Here is a 19,508-nt window from a genome sequence, read left to right as displayed (position 1 = left end):
TGGTAGGCTCTAGCAGGCAGCATCACGGGATAAACATGGGGTTCTTTGTTAGGACCCTGCCTGCCAGTATACATTTTGCTGGAAAAGAAAGCTGAATTCAGACAGCTGTAGTTGACTAACCATGCTTAGCTTGCTCTAAGTGGAAGACGGGTTAAAACATCTATGAATGAAATAGCACATAGTAGTTCTGTAGTGCAGCAAAAGCATGAATACGCTCATAGCAAACCAGGTAAAAATACATGCGAGAGGACACTAAATTGCTAGGCCATTAGGTTCTTGATATAATGCTTAAAGATCTGGTAAATCACATTATTTAAAAAATATATTAATAAAAATATCACCAGTTCTCTCTTATTAATGCTAGGAGAAGTTCAACAATAAAATTATAATTTCTTTGATTTATCAATTGTGATGACGTAACAATATTTTTTATCTGCAGCATTCTTGATAAATGTAGATGCCACTCATAGTGACATATACACAAGACATTGCTGCCTAGCGCACAGTTAGGTTCTTGTGTTCAATAGTGTGGACAGTGTTCCACAAGAGTCATGTGTTCTTTTGGGATATACAGGGCACACTATGCTGCACCAGAATCTGAATTTGTGTACATAGATTAGTCCTACCCCAAAATAAAAATAAATACAGTGACTAAATATTACCACCATACAGTAACTAAATATTACCGCTATTTAGCGACTGAATAATACCACCATACAGTATTCAAATAATACCCCCTACAGTTCGAATGATAACACCATACAGTGATTGAATACCACAATACAGTGGCTGAATAATTCCACCATACAGTGACTGAATACCACCTTACTGTTACTAAATAATACAACTATACTGTAACTGAATAATACCACCATACAGTGACTAAATAACACCACCATATAGTGACTAAATAATACCTCCAAACTGCTGCAGAATAAGGAAAAGACTCTACAGGAATACCAAAATTACCACCATACTGTAAGTGAATATTACCACCATACTGAGTCTGAATATAGTGATCATATAGTGATCTGATAACACAGAGACAAATCCAGCGGCTTACAGGTGATGTCTTCTTTGATGGGAGCCGTTCACCTTCCCGATCTTTCCTATCTGGCCCAGATTGCCACGAAAACTCCTTACAGCTACGACTTGCCTCTGCTGTGCTGATCAGTACCTCAAAAATACTGTGCTGCAGTAAACGACAGTGCCTCACAGGAAACAGTGCCATACACATAGCGTCCCCGCAGAGTGCCCCATAGTAAAGAACACCATACAGATATTACTCCAAAATTGATAGTGCCTTACACCTAGCACCCCCTTTAAAGTATCTTACAGGAAATAGCACCATACAGATAGTGCCCCATAGTAAATAATGGCATAATACATATAGTGTCCCATATAACATTTATAACATTGCTCCATATAGATAGCACCCCTCATATAACATTTTGCTATAAATAGTGACCCATGCAAACTGTGCTAAATAGAGAGTGCCCCCAATAAACAGTGCCCAGTTTACAATACTGTATTTAACCATCCTCAATCCTATGAGGAGTCCAGCATTGCCTCTCCTTACCCCCTGCCCAGCAGTCAGCAGCCTCATAGCATCACGTCAGCCACACAGAGCGTCATATAGACTGCCTCCCAAGACCACACCACCAAATTGAGACCCCAGACCCCCAAACTAACTTAGACCCCTAAATTAAATCAAACCACAGATCCCAAAATTAATTGAGACTTGGGATTAGACTTCTAAATTAATTCAGACACCAGACGCCTACATTCAGAACGCAGACCAGAAGAGACCTCTAAATTCATTCAGACCCCAGACATTAAATCAGGGCCTAGACGCCTAAAATAAATCATTAAAAAATTTATTCAAACCCCAGAACCAGAGTCTTTACATTATTTTAGACCCCAGACCAAATCCCTAAATTAGTTTAGATCTTAAACCAGACCCCTAAATTAAAGCAGACCCCAGACCAGACCCCTATATTTACATACCTCTTCCACGCCTGGCTTCTCTCTACCTCGGGGCTGCTGTACACAACATCCTGACGCTCGCCGGCGTAAGGACTTTGTGTGCCACGGCCCTCTGACTGAGGAGCTTGCATTTACTATAGATACCGTTCAAAAGTTTAGAGTCACTTAGAAATTTCCTTATTTTTGAAGGAAAAGCACAGTTTTTTTCAATGAAGATAACATTAAATTAATCAGAAATACACTCTATACATTATTAATGTGGTAAATGACTATTCTAGCTGCAAACGTCTGGTTTTTAATGCAATAGGTGTATAGAGGCCCATTTCCAGCAACCATCACTCCAGTGTTCTAATGGTACATTGTGTTTGCTAACTGTGTTAGGAGGCTAATGGATGATTAGAAAACACTTGAAAACCCTTGTGCAATTATGTTAGCACCGCTGTAAACAGTTTAGCTGTTTAGAGGAGCTATAAAATTGACCTTCCTTTGAGCTAGTTGAGAATCTGGAGCATTACATTTGTGGGTTCGATTAAACTCTCCAAATGGCTAGAAAAATAGAGCTTTCATGTTAAACTCGACAGTCTATTCTTGTTTTTAGAAATGAAGGCTATTCCATGCGAGAAATTGCCAAGAAACTGAAGATTTCCTACAACGGTGTGTACTACTCCCTTCAGAGGACAGCACAAACAGGCTCTAGCCAGTGTAGAAAGAGAAGTGGGAGGCCCCGCTGCACAACTAAGCAACAAGACAAGTACATTAGAGTCTTTAGTTTGAGAAATAGACGCCTCACAGGTCCTCAACTGGCAGCTTCATTAAATAGTACCCGCAAAACGCCAGTGTCAACGTCTACAGTGAAGAGGCGACTCCGGGATGCTGGCCTTCAGTGCAGAGTGGCAAAGAAAAAGCCATATCTGAGACTGGCTAATAAAAGGAAAAGATTAATATGGACAAAAACACACAGACATTGGACAGAGGAAGATTGGAACAAAGTGTTATGGACAGACGAATCGAAGTTTGAGGTGTTTGGATCACACAGAAGAACATGTGTGAGACGCAGAACAACTGAAAAGATGCTGGAAGAGTGACTGACGCTATCTGTCAAGCATGGTGGAGGTAATGTGATGGTCTGGGGTTGCTTTGGTGCTGGTAAAGTGGGAGATTTGTACAAGGTAAAAGGGATTTTGAATAAGGAAGGCTATCACTCCATTTTGCAACGCCATGCCATACCCTGTGGACAGCGCTTGATTGGAGCCAATTTCATCCTACAACAGAACAATGACCCAAAGCACACCTCCAAATTATGCAAGAACTATTTAGGGAAGAAGCAGGCAGCTGGTATTCTATCTATAATGGAGTGGCCAGCGCAGTCACCAGATCTCAACCCCATAGAGCTGTTGAGGGAGCAGCTTGACCGTATGGTACGCAAGAAGTGCCCATCAAGCCAATCAAACTTGTGGGAGGGGCTTCTGGAAGCATGGGGTGAAATCTCTCCCGATTACCTCAGCAAATTAACAGCTAGAATGCCAAAGGTCTGCAATGCTGTAATTGCTGAAAATGGAGCATTCTTTGACGAAAGCAAAGTTTGAAGGAGAAAATTATTATTTCAAATAGAAATCATTATTTCTAACCTTGTCAATGTCTTGACTATATTTTCTAGTCATTTTGCTACTCATTTGATAAATATAAGTGTGAGTTTTCATGGAAAACACAAAATTGTCTGGGTGACCCCAAACTTTTAAACGGTAGTGTATATTGCCCCCTGGACACCGGACATACAGCCATGTACACCACCAAGACATCAAAGCAATACCACTTATATACCAGGGGTGCAGGTATCATTATCAATATAGGAATTTCTTTTAGGGTATATTCACAACATAATTTTTCTCCACAGCGAATTATTGCTCTGCAAAACCATGTGCTATTTACCACAAAATGCCATGGTTTTGCAAAAGCAGTTTTTGCCATATCGGCCTCTACAGGTGAAAAATTCTTTCAACTTTTTTTTACCTGTAGAAGCCATATGGCCAAAAACCACATAGCAAAAGCACAGTGATTTGCAATAAAATACATTCGGTTTTGCCGAGGAAATAATTGGCTGCGCTGCAAAAAGATAGTGCCATTCGGCACATGTGAAAGCGCACGAAGGAAAACAGCTACAAAGGTTTATTAAGTTATCTGATTAATTAGGTGACACTATGTTTAATAAGGCTTGAACAGATACTCCGGATGAACAACCAAGCGAAGTTCAAATATGGGTCAGAGGAATAAACATTCTGGGAGTAAGTCAGAGGCAGTGGCGTAACTACCACTGTAGCAGCCTAAGCGGCTGCTACAGGACCTGCGGCATGAGGGGGCCCGTGCCACCACCCGGATCATCATAAGGGCGGTACGGGCGGCCGCCCAGGGTCCAAGGCTCTTATGGGCCAGGCGGCACGGGCCCCCTCATGCCGGGATGTAACGCTAGCACCGGAGGGGGCCCTGGTGCTAGCGACAGCCACATTCACATGTATCTGCATCCTCAGGACACAGAGACAAATGAATACTATAGGCTGCAAGCCTGCAGCCTATAAGGCGCTGGGTAGACTCCCTGCGCAGTCCGCCGTGATGCCACTGCATCATGCTCGTCTGTGCTAGCATCCCGCCCGCAAGTCCGTCACGAGAACGGGGCAAGTTAAGTACAATATTATTTTTTGGGGGGGCTATGTGGCAATATACACGGGGAATGGCTGTGTAACACTATATACATGGGGGGATTGCTGTGTAGCACTAAGTACAATAGGGGGACTGTGTGGCACTATATACAAGTGAGGGCTGTGTGGCACTATATACAAAGGGGGGCTGTGTGGCACTATATAGAAGGGGGCGGTGTGGTATACAATTTGGGGCTGTGTGGTACTATATACAAGGCGGTCTGTGTGGCACTATTTGCAAGAGAGGGCTGCGTGGCACTATATACAAGGGGGGCTGTGTGGCACTATATGAAAGGGCAGCTTTGTGGCACTATATAAAAGGAGAGCTGTGTGGCACTATTTACAAGAGGGGAGGGCTTTGTGGCGCTAGCTACAGGGGGTCTGTGTGGCGCTATTTACAGGGGGTCTGTGTGGCGCTATCTACAGTGGGGCTGTGTGGCGCTATCTACAGTGGCGCTGTGTGGCGCTATCCATAGGGGGGCTGTGTGTGATGCTATCTATGGGGGGGGCTGTGTGTGGTGCTCTCTACAGGGGGGGCTGTGTGGCGCTATCTATAGGTAGGGCTGTGTGCGATGCGGTCTACAGGGGGCTGTGCGACGCTATCTATAGGGGATGTTTGATGCTGTCTACAGGGGCTGTGTGTGATGCTACCTACAGGGGCCTGTGGCGCTATCTATAGGGGGCTATGTGGCACTATTTATAGGGGAGCTGTTTGTGATGCTATCTACAGGGAGGCTGTGTGTGGCGCGATCTACAAGGGGGTGTGGTGCTATCCACAGATGTGTGTGTGGCGCTCTCTACAGAGGGGGCTGTGTGTCGCTATCTATAGGTAGGGCTGTGTGTGGTGCTGTCTACAGGGGGATGTGTGTGGCGCTATCTATAGGGGGTGCATGTGATGCTATCTACTGGGTCTGTTTGTGATGCTACCTCCAGGATCTATGTGTGGCATATCTACAGGGGGTGTGGCGCTATCTATAGGGGATGTGTGTGATGCTATCTACAGGGGGCTGTGTGTATGTGGTGCTTTACTTTACAGTGTTTGGCACAATTATATTCAGGGACACAGTGTATGCTGCTAGTATATTTAGGGGCACAGTGTGTGGCACCATGATAATTTTTTCTTTGTTTATAGGTGTGGAAATATTGGAAGAGTGAGGATCCGAAGACATCTGATTCTGCAAATTCTGCAGAAATGGGTCATGGCCGGAAGAAGTCGTCATGAAGTATGGACCGGATGGAGAATTAAACAGGAAAAAAAAATACTAGAATCTGAGAAGTCGTTACCTGTGAGTCACTGGATTTATAGAGAATCTGTCACTTCTCCTGACTTGTTAATTATAGGAAATCCTTGTATTTCACAAAAAGTCTTTGTGTAGTCCAAGAATAATAGACAAATGGGTGTTACCATTCCCCTTGTCAGGAGGAGGTGTCCTTGCACAGTGTGATACTGTCAGTATGTAGGGATACAGCCCTTTGACAAGGGGAAAGGTAACACCCATTTGTTAATGCTTGCACAAAAATGTAGTGTTAACAATAGTTATGGCGTGGCAGGACGGTGGTGGTGAAGGGGTGCACAAGTTTGGGTGACAGCCCAGGGCCCATGGTCTACTTAATCTGCCACTGACGCCACATTCAATAGTATCTGCATCCTTTGGATGCAGATACTATTGAACACTATGGCAGAGCAGGGAGGTATCTCCCTGCTCTGCCATAGGATAAAGGCCTCGTTCAGCCCACAGCCAATCAGGCGCAGGGATGCCTGCGCAGGCCGGCATGATGACGTCACTGGATCACGCCGGCCTACGCAAGGATCCTGTCGGTGTTGAGGAGCAGCTCTGTTTGTCGTGGGAGCGGGGCCTAGATAAATAGAACGTTTTTTTGTTTTATTTATTTGGGGGGCGATATATGGTGCTATTTACAGGGGGCTGTATGGCACTATATACAAGGGGGCTGTATAGCACTGTCTACAGGGGGGCTGTGTTGCACTGTCTACAGGGGGGCTGTATATCACTGTTTACAGGGTGGGCTTTATGGTACACTCTACAGGGGGGGATGTATGGCACAATCTACAGGGGGCACTATCTACAAGGGGGCAGTATGTGGCACCCAGGGGAGGGGGGCCCAGTCAAAACTTTGCTATGGGGTCAGGTGTTTCCTAGTTACGCACCTGATCCGAGAAAACAAACATGCGGGCTGCCTGCGGCCCCTGAAGCTGTAGTCTGCGGCCCGCTGACAGTGGGAGAGCAGAGAACAGGCTGAAGGAGGAGCGCCGCACAAACCCTCCATATAAGGACAGTGACATCAGTGGCTCCTCCTGAACCAGAATGCCCGGCCAGCGCATTGCCGACGCACTGGTCGGGGACTCCGCTGATAGACTAGGCCTCTCACGTAACTGTTCATATATGGACAGTGATGTCAGGGGCTCCTCCAGGAGAGGAATCCTCGGCCAAAGTGCTGCAACGCTTTGGCTGGGGATCCCACTCCTAGAGGGAGCCCCAATGGAGCTATCTATAAGGGGATATGTGTGGCACTATCTACAAAGGGGTGTTACATAGTTCGTATGGTTGAAAAAAGGCATACAGTATGTTCATCAAGATCAACCAAGGGATGGGAAAAGGGATGGGTGTGTGTGGCACTATCTACAAAAGGAGGTGTGTGGCACTATCTACAGAGGGCACTGTGGCTTTATCTACAGAAGACGATGTGGCATTATCTACAGAGGGCACTGGGGAATTATCTACAGAGGGCAATATGGCATTATCTGGGGGGGTGGCACTATCTACAGAGGGCACTGTGCCATTATCTACGGGGATGTGGCATTACCTACAGAGGGCACTGTGGCATTACCTACAGAGGGCACTGGGGCATTATCTACAGAGGGCACTGGGGCATTATCTAGGGGGGGTGTGGCATTATCTATAGAGAGCACTGTGGCATTATCTACAGGGGGTGGCAGTATCTAGAGAGGGCACTGTGGCACTATCTAAAAAGGGGCTGCCAAATCTTGACATTCTTGTGTCTGCCAAACGCTGCCATCTAAGCAGCCATACTGCATTTAGCGACACTTAAACTGGATTGTTAAAATAAGCACGTGTAGTAAACTCGCTAATTTCTGGTAAGTTTAAACCTAGCGGTTTATTATAGTAATGTAGTATTGTTATTGTAATGTAGTAGTATTATAGTAATGTAGTATTGTTATGGTAGTTCAAATAACGAGTTGATTAACAATACTTTTGTATTTTATCAAATTTGAAAGTAATGTGCCCGTCAATTTCAAATTTTTTCTATGTGTGGTCCATTTACCCGGCCGAATTTGAGATCCCTGGTGTAGGTTATAATCTACAATGAAATTAATATGGTTGTTGTTTTATCATTTCTATTTTTCCACTTTAGAGTATGGTCCGACGTAACGGCGTCCACATGTGGCTGAAACCCTGCTGCCACTGCAAATGAGCAGGATTTCGGCAACACTCGGACGCCAATACGTGGGACCATACCTTTACTAGCAAATGCTTAGTGCTGGCTTGCTCCCCTCCTCCCATTTTCAGTCAACAATTCTAGGGACAATTCACCACTCACTTGTTTTTTAGCATGGTAGTGCCTGTGGAGGGAAATCACGGAGTGTTGAACAGGTTCTCACCACCAAATATCTGGTGTAAATGTCTTTAGATCTAAATGTTTAAACCTATAATAAATTTACAGTATCTGCACAAAGTCCATAAATTAACCCTAACTTACTGTGTTAAATATTTCAGAAGTTTATATGTCTGATCTGTAATATCTTACATAATGGGTAAGTATCTTTGTTACAAACATGATGTAAAAGGGGATAACATAGTATGTAGTCTCAAGATGTGATTATAAATGTAAAAACTAATCAGTTAAAGGAGCACTCCCACAACATTTTTTTATTCTCTGGCCCATTAGTGAGGCACATTATGTAAATTGTGGTGAAGGTAATCTTCTTACTGGTGGCTGTATTTGTGAGTTATCCACTCCCTTCTGGTCCTCAGCTGTGTCATGTGACCAGCAATAGGACTCTCCGACTGTCACAGCGTCTCATGTGTGGACAGGAAGTCAGTTTCTCCATTCATTCCAATAAGAGTCACATCGAGGCTGTGATAGTAATGGATACTGATTCCTGTCCACACATGAGACCACAAGTTACATAATATATCTCTCTATTGGGCCAAAGAATACAATTTTTTTTGTAGGAGAGCTCCTTTAATGATTCATCATTCTTCTGCCCCCTCTTATACGAAAGCAACTCAACAAAAAAACCTTGGGTAGAAAAATGTATAATATCCCTTGAGAACCCCCTCCCATATATGACTCACATATAGAAGTTAGGTCACTGAGGCTATATGCTCTCCTATAACTGCAGATATCTGTTATTAACAAATGTAAATTTCCCCACCAAACTGAAATTCCCCCTCCCTGGCCATTACTCTGCTGTTTACAACTATTCTATGTGGTGCTTTTCAAAGCAGTGCAAGTACAATACAAGTACATTTCAGTAATAATGGGAGCTGTTCAACGTGACAGCATTCATTGCAGACACAGCGGAAACGCTCACATTAGCAGTTGTCATTAGCTGTTTAACCACAAAGACTATTGACGAGGGATTGTAATTATATGGTAGGCCTACAAAAGACATAGATTGACAGTTCTACAAACCCTAGAGACATGCACAGCATAAATTCAAGATCTTACTGTAGCTGCATAAATATGGGAATAGAGAAACACTTTGAGGGGCATTTACACAGCCCTAGAGCATATTATTAACTGGTTCTCGTTTAAAATTAATAGAAAATCTTTCATAACTGCATAATGAAAATAATTTTCAATCCATTGTGATACCTGCTGCAGGAATTTAGGTCCTTCCCCAAGTTTTAGATGCCTGTTTTTTCATTGTTTCCTCGCTACTGCTGGGTATATAACAAATTAGAAACCAAAGCCGGTCATCCATACTGGGATCCAAGGGGGCACCATCCATGAGTCAATGTGAGAACTTTACCTCAGGAGGCAAACTTACCTGACAATAGAGGGGTAACATATTTGTCAGATATACACTCCATTACTGCACTTTCCTCACCGCCAATATGTGGAAGGGGAGGGTGATTTGTAACTTTTTGTCCTAGGCAGCAAAAAGAACCCTTGCAGGAATCCATGAATCTAGTTTTACTTTAACCGGTTCCCGACCGCCGGCTGTATATAAAAGTCCGGCGGTCTGGGTCTTTAATCCCCTCCCGACATCCATCGGTTATATACGGCGCTGTCGGGCAAGGCTTCCCGCAAAGTGCAGTACTATTACGTTGCGGTGATAGTGTGGGCTCAGGAGCTTGGATTCGGGGCCTAAAAGGCTTCCAGTACCATCGCCAAGCTGGCGCCAGCCCAGCTTCCGGCTCAGAATCTGAGCCGGCGTCATCAGCAGTCGGTGCCCGCTGTATGTTACAGCGGACACCCTGCTGTAACGGCAGGAACCGGAGCTAGCTCCGATTCCTGCCATTGACCCCTTAGATGCAGCGATCGAAAGCGGTTGCTGCATCTTAGTCGTTTGTAGCAAATCGGCAGACTGCAATGCGATGGCACGGCTGCCGACTGCTACTATGGCAACAGGAGGCCTAACAATGGCCTCCTGTCTGCCATTACGTAAGCCGATTAGGCCCCAACCGGAGGCAGAGCCTGATCGGCTTGCTGACATAAGTATTGCAATGTATTAGAACATCAGTTGGACCTTCGAGTCCCCTAGCGGGACTAAAGAAAAGTATAAAAATAAAAAAAAGTATAAAAAAATATCTTATCAAGTCATTTATTATTGAAAAAATAAATAAAACCATATATATTTGTTATTGCCGTGTCCATAACGACCTGAACTTTAAAAATATTATGTTATTTGTCCCGCGCAGTCAACGGCGTAAAAAAAAACAAACTAAAAAAATACTGCCAGAATTGCTGTTTTTTGGGTCATTTTGTCTTCCAAAAATTCAAACAAAAAGTGATCAAAAAGTCGCATGTATCCAAAAATGGTACCTATAAAAATTATAGCTCGTCTCGCAAAAGAAAAGCCCTCATACAGCTCCGTCAACTAAAAAATTAAAAAAGTTATGGCTCTTACACCATGGCGACAGAAAAAAAATACATTCTTTTAACAAAAGTAATTTTATTGTGAAAAAAAGTTGTAAAACATAAAAAAGTGCTATAAATTAGGTATCCCCGAAATCGTACTGACCCGCAGAATAAAGTTTACATGTAATTTATGACATGTGGTGAACTCAAACCTCAAAAACTATGCCAGAATTGCTGTTTTTTTTATCACCTTGCCTCCCAAAAAAAGGATAAGTGATCAAAAACCTAAAATGGTACCAAAAATAACTACAGCTCGTCCCGCAAAAAGACAGCCCTCATAGTACTACGTCTATGGAAAAATACAATTAGTTAAGGCTCCGATCAGGAAAGAAAAATATGAAGTTGAAAGTATGAAACATATCTGCTGGAAGCGAGGGCGCCCGCAGATATCAGGACAACTTTCCCAGCAAAATTTCCCAAACTTCAAAGGAGCGGAGTGTGGGCCAAAAGGGGATAAGAAAGGACACCATTTATCAGTGCGACTCGGACCTGTGTATAAAGGATTACTTAGCGTAACAAATATTTATGGATTATTTTATTGTTTACCCCATTATTATACCACCTGACTATGCCCCTGATGTACTCTTCCCAGCAAAACTCCAAACAATACTGCTACCAAGCAAATGCAGACTCCAAAAGCTAAATGGCGCTCCCTCCCTTCTGAGCCCTACAGTGTGCGCAAACAGCAGTTTACTTCCACATATATGACATCGCCATACCCGGGAGAACCCTTTTAACCATTTTTGGGGTGTGTCTCCAGTGGAACAAGCTGGGCACGACATGTTTCCCACTGATGTGTTACATCTAGGGAAAAAAATGTAAATTTTTACTTTGCACCATCCGCAGTGCAATCATTTATGGAAAAGACCTGTGGGGTGAAAATGCTCACTACACCCCTTAATAAATACCTTCATGGGTGTAGTTTCCAAAATGGGGTCACTTCTCTGTGTAAGTTGCCAAATTAGGCCTCAACTTCGCATAGTACTCTTTCCCTCCTGAGCCCTGTCGATAGTCCAGGCAAAAGATTAGGGCCACATATAGGGTGTTTGTAAAATTGGGAAAAACAGTATAATAATTAGAGAGCTGTCTTGTTATGGTGGGCACCACATATTGGCATATCTATGGAAAAAATATCCCATTTTCTCTATGCAACATCGAGTGCACACTAATTTCTGCAAAACACCTGTGGGGTTAACATGCTCACTACACCCCTAGCTGAATACCTTGAGGGGTGTAGTGTCCAAAATGGGGTCACTCCTTTTGGGTTTCCACTGTACTGGTACCACAGGGGCTTTGCAAAAGCGACATGGTGCCAAGAAATCAATCCAGCAAAATCTGAACTCCAAAAGCCAAATGGCGCTCCTTCTCTTCTGATCCTTGCCGTGTGTCCAAACAGCAGTTTATGACCACATATGGGGTATTTCAATACTCCAGAGAAATTGCTTTACAAATGTTGGGATTCTTTTTTTCCTTTATTTGTTGAGAAAATGAAAAAAATTGAGCTGAAGCTACGTCTTATTGAGGAAAAATGTTTTTATTTTCACTGCCCAATTCTAATAAAATCTATGAAACCTCTGTGGGTAGTAAATGGAGTCACTTTTTGGACATTTTCTCTGTTTTGGTACTTCAGGGGCTTTGCAAATGCGACATGGCCTCCGCAAACCATTCCTGCTAAATTTGAGCTCCGAAAGCCAAATGGCGCTCTTACCCTTCTAAGCCCTGCCGTGTTTCCAAACAGCCGTTTATGACCACATGTGGGGTATTGTTTTACTCAGGAGAAATGGCTTTACAAATGATGCAGTGCTTTTTCTACTTTAGTCCTTGTGCAAATGAGAAAAAAAATTGCTAAACCTACATTTTCTTTGAAAGAATGTAGCTTTCATTTTCACGGCCTACATCCAATAATTTCTGCAAAAAACCTGTGGGGTCAAAATGCTCACTATATCCCTAGATAATTTCCTCAAGGGGTGTCGCTTCCAAAATGGGGTCACTTATGGGGGGCTTCGAATGTTTTGTCCCTTCAGGGGCTCTGCAAATGCGACATGGCCTGCGCAAAACATTCCTGCTAAATTTGAGCTCCAAAAGCCAAATGGCACTCCTTCCCTTCTAAGCCCTGCCGTGTGTCCTAACAGACATTTAGGACCATATGTGGGGTATTGTTTTAATCGGGAGAAATTTCTTTACAAATGTTGTGGTGCTTTTTCTCCTTTAGTCCTTGTCGAAATGAGAAAAAAAATAAGCTAAACCTACATTTTCTTTGAAAGAATATAGCTTTCATTTTCACGGCCTACATCCAATAATTTCTGCAATAAATGCTCACTATGCCCCTAGATAATTTCCTTGAGGGGTCTAGTTTCCCAAATTGGGTCACTTTTGATGGATTTCCACTCTTTTGGCACAGCAAGAGCCCTTCAAACCTGATATGGTGCCTAAAATTTGGGCAATAAATATTGAGTTGCATTTCTCTGGTAAAACTTTCTGTGTTACAAAAAAAAAAAAAAATATTAAAAATGAATTTCTGCAAAAAAAAGAATGAACTTTGTAAATTTCACCTCTACTTTGCTTTAATTCCTGTGAAACGTCTAAAGGGTTAAGAAACTTTCTAAATGCTGTTTTGAATAATTTGAGGGGTGAAGTTTTTAAAATGGTCGGGACTTATTGGGGGTTTCTAATATATAAGGCCCTCAAAGCCACTTCACAACTGAACTGGCCCCTGTAAAAATAGACTTTTGAAATTTCTTGAAAATGAGAGAAATTGCAGCTAAAGTTCTAAGCCTTGTAACGTCCTAGAAAAATAAAAGGATATTCCAAAAACGATGCCAATCTAAAGTAGACATATGGGGGATGTTAATTAGCAACAATTTTGTGTGGATTAACTGCCTATCGTACAAGCAGATACATTTAAATGTAGAAAAATACAAATGTATTTTTTTTCACAATTAAATACTGAATGTATCGAGCAAATTTTGCCAGTAACATAAAGTCCAATGTGTCACGAGAAAACATTCTCAGAATCGCTTGGATAGGTGAAAGCATTCCAAAGTTATTACCACATAAAGTGAAACATGTCAGATTTGAAAAATGAGGCTGTCAGGAAGGTCAAAAGTGGCCAAAGCACGAAGGGGTTAAAACCCGCACTATAGACTATTTACGGCACGGGTCTTAGCTAGCTGCCCGCAGGGGAATGTAGGGTCCCCGGCTTTCGGTGCTTCTATCTTCTCTGATCTATTGTATACAGTGCTCAGTGAGTGCTGTGTATATAATAGAGGCAGCGTCTGCGCCGGGTGCCATTAGTGTCAGGCTGCTGCTGGGTCTAACTAGACCCAGCATAGCCCTATTACTGACAAACGTCACTATAAGGGTATACTCAAACGACAACGCCAAATACGTCTGAAATTACAGAGCTGTTTTCAGGAGACGTTTTTACAAGTGCACGCGTTTTTCATTTTTACGGACGTAATTGGAGCTGGTTTTCATTGGAGTCAATGAAAAATGGCTCCAATTACGTCCCAAGAAGTGGCCTGCACGTCTTTGACGCGGCCGTAATTTTACACGCCGTTTTTTGACAGCGACGCGTAAAATGACAGCAATTACAAGCAATGGGCAGATGTTTGCCGACATATTGGAGCTGTCTTTTCAGCCGTAATTCGAGGAGTAAAACACCTCCATTACGCCTGAAAAGAGGTCGTGTGTACATACCCCAAGAGGGCTGATTTCCCCTGTTAGGCTGGATTCACACGAGCATATTACGTCCGTAATGGATGGAACGTCATTCGGCCGCAAGTCCCGGACCGAACACACTGCAGGGAGCCGGGCTCCTAGCATTATAGTTATGTATGACGCTAGGAGTCCCTGCCTCTCCATGGAACTACTGTCCCATACTGAAAACATGATTACAGTACGGGACAGTTGTCCCGCAGCGAGGTAGGGACTCCTAGCATCGTACATAACTATGATGCTAGGAGCCCGGCTCCCTGCAGTGTGTTCGGTCCGGGACTTGCGGCCGAATTACGTGCCGTCCATTACGGACGTAATATGCTCGTGTAAATCCAGCCTAACTGGGGCTGCTCCAGCACAGCAGCCCCAGTTACAGTGGAAAAATAAGGTGTAAATGAAGAAAAAATAAAGTCCCCCAAAGTTCTTTTCTGACCTTTGAGGGGCAGACCATAATACTAAAAAAATAAAATGTAAAATAAAGTGCAAAAAAAGTGATAATAAATACCCACCCCAAAAAAAAAAAAAATTTCCCCCCGCACCAATCATTGTCGAAACGCTAGCCCTGACCCAGTTACTCTAAAATAGACATGTAATATATCAAAATTTACAGTAGAAAATGATGACAGATAACAGGTCTATTTTAGGGTAAAACTATTATTACCAGAAAAGAAAATTAGCTGAAAAGTAAAAAAGCATATTTTTCTACTATTGTTTTTTAACTTTAAGCCTAGAAATTCTAGAGTAGCAAAAAGCCTGCATGGTCTACGAATAAAACAATAAAAATCAAGTTTCTAGCACAACAAATGAAAAACGTATAGCCATTTAACACGTGCTAAAAATGGCTAAGAGGTGTCTGGTCCTGAAGGCTCGAAATAGCCCAGTCCTGAATCGGTTAAAGCTAAATTTGAAAAACTACTTCTTTGTGCAGCAACGTATAGTTTCCCCTTAAGGATAAGTTCACACAGGACAGATACGCTGCGTAAAAGGTACACCGCATATCCGCCCTGTTGCCCGCAGGGAATTCTATCCGAAAAACTGCACGAAATTTTCGTGCAGTTTTTCGGCCAGAATGTCTGCTGCGGAAATCCTGCAATGAAAAAAAATTATGAATACACCTACCATGGCGATGCATCCCTCCGACGTCCTGATATTCTGCAGCCCTGGGATGACGTTTCATCCCATGTAAAATCACAGAAAATCACAGCACCGGATAGAGATAGTATGGGTGCACGCCTCAAAACAGGACTGGATCCAAGGTCCCCAATTGTAGGCACAAAAGGAGAAAGCGAAGCAGCACTTCCAAAATAATGTGAGCTTTATTCACCCAATGCGACGTTTCAGTCCAACAGAAAGGTCCTGCTGGACTTAAACATCGCATTGGGTGAATAAAGCTGACATCTATTTTGGAAGAGCTGCCTTGCTTTCTCTTTTTGTTTCATCCCATATAATCGGTGCAGCCTGTGATTGGCTGCAGTGGTCACATGAAATGAAACGTCATTCCAGGAGGCCGGCCTGGACAAAGAAGCACAGAATTCAGATTCTTTTTATTCCTGACGGAATCGCAGCTTTTCCCGCTGCAAAAATTGCAACATCTGCTATTTTTTGCGGATTTTACCTCCCCATTAAATTCAATGGGGAAAACCCGCAACAGAAAAGCAGCGATTACGCAAATACAATTGACATGCTGCGGATTTTTAAAAAAACGCACCGCAGGTCAATTTCTGAGCGGTTTTTTTCCGCTTATCATTTACGCAGCTTGTGGATGAGATTTGTTCAAATCTCATTTACTCTCCTGCTACTGTATTATGCTGCAAATTTTCCGCAACGAGAAAATCTGCAATATTTACGCTACGTGTGAACTTAACCTTACAGAGCCAAAGAAAGCAGAGCAGCTTGGCCAAGATATTTCGTTTTTGGAATTTTTATAAACATTTTAATATGAGTGGTTAGATTTAATACTGCTTTTTTTCTACAATTAGAAGTAAACACTAAGAATTCACATACAAATGCTTTCATTTTCTCAGTTCAATTTGATTTGTAGAGGAGTTTTATTTAGTTGTATATATAAAAACCATAGGTCTAATCTCCATAGAGTCACTTCACAACAGGCAATGTTGTACTGCAAGTTAAGAATGACATGAAGCCAACATTACCACTATGATTAATGTCACATTCAACTAGTATAATGCTGAGTGTCTGCCTAGGGGTAACCTGCCAAGCTACAAATGTCCTTGAAAATTACATTCAGATGTTGAGAAGTGAGATTCTCAGAAAACAATAGATAAACACTTGTCAAAAGTTCAATATTTCTGACAAAATGTTAATGAGCAGTTCCGTCCAGGTATATTGCATTACATCTGATTGTACTGATTAACATGTAGCCACCAAATTGGCTGCATAAGGATACTAAGGGAACATGCACACAAGTTAACCCTTTCATGACCTGGGTTGTTTTTGGCCTTTATGTCCACAGCAAAATTTTACCTAAAAAATGAAGCAACTTTGCAAATAGTCTTGATTATAAATATTCTACCATTTTGGCCACATTCCCATGGCAGTGTTTTGGTCAGTATTTTACTTTAGTATGTGTAAGGCTTCGTTCACATCTGCGACAGGGTCCCGTCTGAGTTTTCCGTCAAAACGGGACCCTGACTGACACAAATGGAAACCATAGATTTCTGTTTCTATCACCATTGATTTCAATACCGTAGTCGACTACGCTATTGATTCTGTCAAAATGACGGAACCCCTGCACAACGGAGAAAAACGGAAACCATTGGCACCGGATCCGTTACCATTGAAATCAATGGTGACGGAAACCTATAGCTTCCGCTTGTGTCAGTCAGGTCTCCGTTCCGACGGAAAGCTCCAATGGAACGTCGGAACGGAGCCCTGAGGTAGATGTGAACGAAGCCTAAGCCAAAACCAGGAGTGAATACAAGACACGGAAGAGGTACAAATCTTTCCATTACACTTTTTCTCTGTTTATGTTCCACTCCTGGTTTTGGCTTCCAAATACTGATGCAAAATACTGACCAGAAAAATGGAGACCTTTGTGTCTACAGCTCCCTTGCAAAACTATATATCTCCATGATTACAGACTATAAACATACCCTGTGTGTAGTTGGATCCTACATCACTGTTATTACTCTCCTTTTGCACCCTCTTCTAATGTCCGTAGGTTAGCAAGGCATACATATACAACTCCTCTTTAACCCTATTTCATCAACCATAAATTAATTCTATTTATGTCTACGTAGCTGTTTGTTTGCTTGTTGTTTGCACGATGAGTTTTAGGTTTTTTGGACATCATTTTTGGGTACGTAGTATTTACTGCTTAATTTTTTTTTTTAAATGACAATGTTGAAATGCATGAAAAATGTTTTTATTATTTTTTTTTTTAATACCATTTACCTTTATTGAATGGGTCAATACGAGTACGGGAATATCCAATATGTTTTTACTGTTTAATAATTTTTATTCAACAAAAATTAACTTTTTTTTTTAAATTACTTAGTGTAGATTTTTCTTTTACATCTTTACTTTTTTGTAAATTGTAAACTTTAATTATTTTTAAAATGTTTGCAATGTTATTTTATTTAATCAGAAACTTTATTGAATTATTTTTCCCAGCCTAGATAAGGAACATTTACTTTAAAAAATAAAAAAAATGTAAACTATAATGCAATGTCACATGTCTATATGACATTAGATTACTGCCTATGCATATAAAATGCAAAGGCATCTGTAAGGGCATGCCTTAGGTATCGGACAGCTCTGGACAGGCTGCAAGTATAAAACCAATCGCAATGTGGGGATGACAGGGAGATGACAAAGGGAACGTTGATGGCTGGGATCTGAGTTTTTTCTGATCCCAGCCGTTAGAGCTGGAGGGCGGCTGTCAATCAGATGATCATGTGAGCACAACTTCTCTGCCCAACATGATCACCATCACGTATATGCACATCAGGAATGTGATTCTGCTGGAAGGAGTACAGGAAAAAAAACTTTTCTTAAGCGTTTATAGGGCATATGACTGAAATAGTGCAATTCTGCCTCTGGAGGACCCAGCTCATCCATGTATTACATGGACGGCCCATAAATTTAAATGGGCACCGTGTATTATTTTATATCCCTTTGCCTTGAAAAAAAACAGTTGATCACAGGAGCACCCAAGAGCAGGACCCCTCTAACTAGCACAGTCGGGGGTCCTTTTACACAGCTAATTTGTCCAAACCAAACATTTCCTTTCATGCAACTAGCTAATCAACCAATTATGTAATGGCAAGGTAATGCATAAAAGCATACAGACACAGTCAAGGTTCATTTATTGTTCAGCCCAAAAACCAGAATGGGAAACAAAAGTGATCTGAATGACATTGACTGCTTTTACTCATAGAGCTGTCCATACACATAGGATAGGAGATGGTCAATTTGATCAGAATGTTCCTTCAACATGTACATTTAGCTCAGTCATCACTAAATTTTCTTTCAACAGGAGCAGGAAGATGGCTACTATACACCAATGCCAACAAATATATCCTGGAGTAACTAAGAATCGCAAGAGTTAAAATCCCCCATAAACATGAGTATCAACGCAATCCGAGAGGATCCACCAAATAATATCTAAAGTGTATAGCATGCTAAAGCCATGTTCATTCCAATCGTGGTGTGTGCGTTGGGCATATACACAGAGAATGCTCCTGACGTATACTTAGAATATGTCCTTAGCTTAAAATAGTCTTGACATATGTCAAAGGAGTGGCATATGTTCAGGAAGTATGCGTCGGCATACCTTTTATTCACTGTGCTGAAAAGCATAGTTAATACAGGGGATCCCACAGAACAACAAAAAAACAGGGCAGTTTCAACAGTTTGCAGAAACTGGTGCACAAAACACATTCAATGTAATGTGGTGGAATAAGAGATTTACAACACATATCAGCAGCCAACAGCAACCTATAGATCCTGTGGTATTTGGCA

The sequence above is a fragment of the Rhinoderma darwinii genome, chromosome 4 (genome assembly GCF_050947455.1).
Source record: "Rhinoderma darwinii isolate aRhiDar2 chromosome 4, aRhiDar2.hap1, whole genome shotgun sequence".
Lineage (NCBI taxonomy): Eukaryota > Metazoa > Chordata > Amphibia > Anura > Rhinodermatidae > Rhinoderma > Rhinoderma darwinii.
This window is presented reverse-complemented; position numbering follows the sequence as displayed.